Raw genomic sequence first — 5,000 nt, forward strand, 5'->3', positions numbered from 1 at the left:
TAACACTGCCTGTGTGGCCTACCTGATCACCCAGGCAGACCTAGCTGATACTGTGCCATGGCTCAACGGGCACCTGGGCTGCATCCAGATCCCCCTGGGAGCCGGGGACGACCCCAACGGAAGAAGGGACCCATACGCAGACACACTGGTCTACAGTGGTGCCTGGGTGGGAAGGCTGGAGATACTGCAGGAACTCATCAGGTTCCGTGCTGCTGTCGACATAGACAGCGTTCACACCCTCAAGAGGTCTCTCTACAGATGCCCTTGCAGTCTGGCCCACGTGTGTCGGATCCGGATCCACCAAGCGCTGGGCACATCTCCTGAACCAAGTCCACTCCCTACCACTAACACAAGTCATGAAGGACTATGTGCTCCACCAAAACTGACTTGAAGGACTGTCAGTTTATTTATTTTATTTCCTGTATTTAGTTCTTCAGTGACTGTTTCAAACAACTCCAGGACCAGAGATTAAATAGCATCAGCATACATCACCTGTAGCCAATCCTACTGCTATAATTGGAGAGCTGTGTGTCTGTGTGTGCTCGGTTCATCATCTCCAGAGTCCCTACCCTAGAATTGAGTGTGTGCAGCATGCAAAAATCTTAATATGACGTGAGGTTCAGTTAGCTTTGCACCGAAACAGCAGGTAGATAAACTTTTTAATTTTATACTTGATTACATTTGAAATTGAGAGCCTGTAAAAACAAATACTTTTACTTGTTTACAAGTTGAATCAGTAGCAGTCTTTTTTTTTACACAACTGTACTTCTACTGCTAACATCAGTTAACATTACAGTATGAAGAACCAGCATCATAATCAGTCCACGTAGTGTTTCCCATATAATAAAAATTCTCAAGTTTTTTTACAACATTTAATGCTTCCAAGGACCTAAAATTGTCTTAGTGAACTACAATGACCATAATTCATTGCACCAGAGCAATCTAGTAAGAGAGTGGCGCCAGCAGAGGTCCAAAATGTGCGAGTCATTAGCTAATGAACAGCCAGGAAGGGGGCTCTATGTTTGAATGCATAAAATAAAGCTGATAATATACAATTTGATTCCTTAAACGTTTGACCCAAAGTACATCACAAACGGTCCATTTTGCTGCAACTCCACAGCGCTGCTTAATCCAGAACCTTACTTCCGGGAACTATAGAGGGTATGCATGTGATGTCACAGAGGCAGAAGTCACTGTGGGGTCACGCCCACTGAGTCACAGCAGACTGAGCTTGAATGCAGTAATCAGCCTAGATAACTGACACCTGCTGCTCAGGGAGGAATTTGACACTCATTTTGACACTTGTTCCCGATTGAGGGGGCGTGTTCCAGTGGGTGTGCATACCCTCTATTGTGAGGTAAAAAAACAAACCAAAAGAAATCCATTGGAGTGAATGGAGATGTCACAACTCTTCTATTATATGGCTCTGGACGCAGCACCACTGTGCTCCTTCAAGTCTTGTGTCTAATTGGGGAGACAGTTTGAAAGAAAGCCTTGATAGCCAGATGGAAGTATAGCTGTCAGCTAAAGCTCTAATACCATCAGCTTACACTAGACTGAGACAGTTACCGTAAGTGTCTGAAACTATGAGGCTGGCACCATGCTCTCTGAATAAAACCTCAATGCTCTCTGAATAAAACGTCAAGAACAATTGGTCCAAAACTACCATCAAAGTAAACTGACAACCTGTGGGAAACGCTACACTACAGTATGCAATTAGTATATCTACGGTATATAGATTTTGTTTGGACCTCACATAACCTTGGTGTTTAAAAAAATACTAATTGCTAAAGCGTAGCGTGAACAACAGCACTGATTGTGTCTGAGTGTGTTCTTCGTCGTCTCCTTTTGGCAACCAGCTTGCAGGTAGGTGCTGAGCGTGTGTTAGAGATCGAAATGGAAATTAAATTATTTGAATGAAAATAACATCAAAATCTTGGGGGGGGGTTTTTTGCCCCTTGATTATGGCTTTTAGGGGCATTCTGGGATTTCTTGGGGCATTTCCGCGCTTGGCCCTGGCTAAATTCCTACACTGCTCCGACCCCCCCCCCCCCTCCCCCTCACTAGACTCAGCCCTCAGTCTTAATCCGTTTCACTCCTGTAAGACTGAGAATATTACTATTTAAATCTTTGCATAACGTTAGGTGGCGCTGTTGGAAGCCTTGCATCGGAGAACCAATCATGAGTGTTGTGGGCGGGCCTGCTTTCTGGGGGCAGTTCTCATGCAGAACCGGTGTCTCACAAAACATCGTCGCATTTGCGGAGAAACATATTAAATCACTTAGAAACAAACATAACCTGTTAATAGGACGTGTTTCATCCGGCCCCGGCGGCTAGAGGTCTTTCCCCCAGCGATAAACCTGACTCCCGAGGCTTACGTTACAGAGCCTGCTGATGACTTCACAGTAGCAAGCGGACCACTTCCGCGTAGGAAAAATGATTGTAAAATAAACCACAGCTATAAATTTTGTTTGGAGCATATCAGCTTCATGCTCTGTGTTAGGACTATGATAAATGTCATTGCCGCTACCAAATAAAATTCTAATAATAAATGTAGGCGTGTCTGCTGCCGGCAGTTCTCGCCGGGCTCGGAGACAGTTTCTGACAGTGAAATTCCCAGACGTTTGGTGGTGCAGCTCACCAAACATCTGGGAGCCGAGACTACCCCCTCACACACTTTTTTTGTTTTGCTCATTCACTGCAGTGGGACTTGTAATTTTTATATTTCCAACAGCATTTGAAGGCAGCATAATGTTGGGCTGGGGGCCAGATTCAGTCTGGGCATGTCATACTTTTTGTACTAACTGCATCTGACTTTAAAGTTCTACCCTTTACCTCAGATAAGGTTCATCTGAGGGAGGGAGGGAGGGAGATTTCTTATTGGATGTGGTGAGGCATTTTCACAGGGAGCCAGACAGAAAGTCAGAGGTAAAAATAACTAGAGAGAGAGAGAGAGAGAGAGAGAGAGAGCACAAGAGAGGAAGCGAAGGACAGGGAGCAAAAGAATGAGTGTGAGAGAGAGAGAGAGAGAGAGAGAGAGAGAGAGAGAGTTACGGAGAACAGCAGCAATAGAGGGCAAGCAAAAACAAAGGCTTAATTTTTGTTCCTCCTCTCTCTTTCTCTATCTGCTTCTCTCTCTCTCTGTTATCTCTGTATTCAAAGTAGGGCACTTCAAGCAAAAATACTGGGAACTATTTGACAATTCTTCGAAGATCACACACCCGATGCAAATTACGCCAGCTATCCAGGCTAACTAACATTAGCAATAGGGCTGTGCAATAAAATTGATACAGCAATATATCGCAATATTTTCTCCGCAATACTGTATAGATACTTCAGAAAAATATATCGCCATATCGATTTTTCGCACAGCCATGTGTTCAGTGACACGATAAGGATGCTTTTTATTTCAGTGCGTTCAGCAACACACTAGTTTTGACTCAATTTGTCCACTAAGTTATCAATATAAAGTGATGTACATATTATTCAATATTATTACACTACCACAGCTAATTGAATTTTCAGTAAATTATGTATTGCAATAGAGTATTGCAATATATCGCAATATTTATTGTATCGCAATGTATCGTGATACAATCGTATCGTGATACGTATCGTATCGTGAGGTCCTTGCCAATACCCAGCCTTCTGTAGTCAAGATGGCCCAGGAAATAGTAGACAGCATATCAGCTTTTCCTCATGTAGGAACGAGGCTTGAAACCTTTTCCTCGTGGATGAGTGTTATTTCATTGCCGTACAGTTTCAACACAATTTCTCCTAATCCACGTTTCGGCGGACATCTCCCGGAACCGCTACACAAAACCCCACTTCCCACAATCGCCCACAATGCCATGCTCTGGAAGAGACAGGTGACAGTAAATACAAGGGAAAATAGAGGGCACTTGGTGCGTACCGTGCGGCCGAGTTGGCAGGAGGTAGAAATATACAAAGATATTATATCTAATATCTTGTTAAAACCCTTAAAATGACTTCCCCTCCTTCTGCCTCATTAGAAATGCCAAAGCAACCAATCAGGGTTATGTAGAACATAGCTAGCCAATCACAGCCCACAAACAAGGGCTTTAACTGCTGAATACTGCACAGAAACCTTCCACTTTCAGCAGCTGAATGTGAAAACAGCCTTAGGGCCTGTGTCCACCTAGCGTCTTTTTCCCACGTTAAACGCTGGGAGTGCGCTGGGGAAGCGCTGATCCCAGCGCACAATATACAAGGAAGCAGTCTGAAAGTAACGTTAGTTCAGCTTGATAGCTGACAGCTAGCAAGCTAACAACACAGGTAGGCTACGCTATTAAAAGCAGTAAGCACAACACTCAGCAGAAATATTAAGCGTCTAGCCAATCTGCTCCCACAATTGAGCCTTTCTGTCTCTGTTGCGATAGTTTCTCCATTATGATTAGTTGCCAGAAAAGGAGCACCCGACACCAGCGTCTTTCTGAAAAGTTAAATTATTCTCAGCTGGGAACGCTGGGAGCCGGCGCACAAAAACGCCGGAGCGCTCTGAAAATAGACGCTGGGTGCAGCGCACTTCCTATAGACGTCCGTGTGCGCTCGCATATGCTCTCCCCCCATTGGAAACAACTGAAAAAAGACGCTGGACCTGAGGAAAAGACGCTAGGTGGACACAGGCCCTAAGTGTCAAACTCTGCACAGTGCACACACATCCTTCTGCACAGTGAAGCTCAGACATCCAATTGAAGGAACAAGAAGAAAACTTGACTTTTTTTTTTTAACTTTAGGGGGTCTTTAAGACAACACAATATAGTCACATAATGAAACAATTTGATTCTATTCAGACATTGCAAAATCCTGAGCCATCCTTAGTTCAAAGCCTGCCATATCTTCCTCTGTATAATCATCTCCCCACCTCTCTCTCTCTCTCATCCTCTCATCTTTTCTCACATCAATCTTTCCCTTCTTCGCCTCTGTCTCTGGAGGCGTGGCCGACAGCAATCAGAGGGAGAATAAGCTTTCACACACAC

At 44.3% G+C, this 5,000-nt stretch overlaps 1 protein-coding gene across 1 annotated transcript in view; it reads right to left on the reverse strand.

Annotated features, from left to right (window-relative positions):
* The window catches only part of kdm6ba (lysine (K)-specific demethylase 6B, a), a 170,918-nt gene that overhangs the window by 129,383 nt on the left and 36,535 nt on the right, over positions 1-5,000 (reverse strand). The window lies entirely within an intron of this gene.

Source organism: Poromitra crassiceps, assembly GCF_964638095.1.
Source record: "Poromitra crassiceps genome assembly, chromosome: 7".
Taxonomy (NCBI): Eukaryota; Metazoa; Chordata; class Actinopteri; order Beryciformes; family Melamphaidae; genus Poromitra; species Poromitra crassiceps.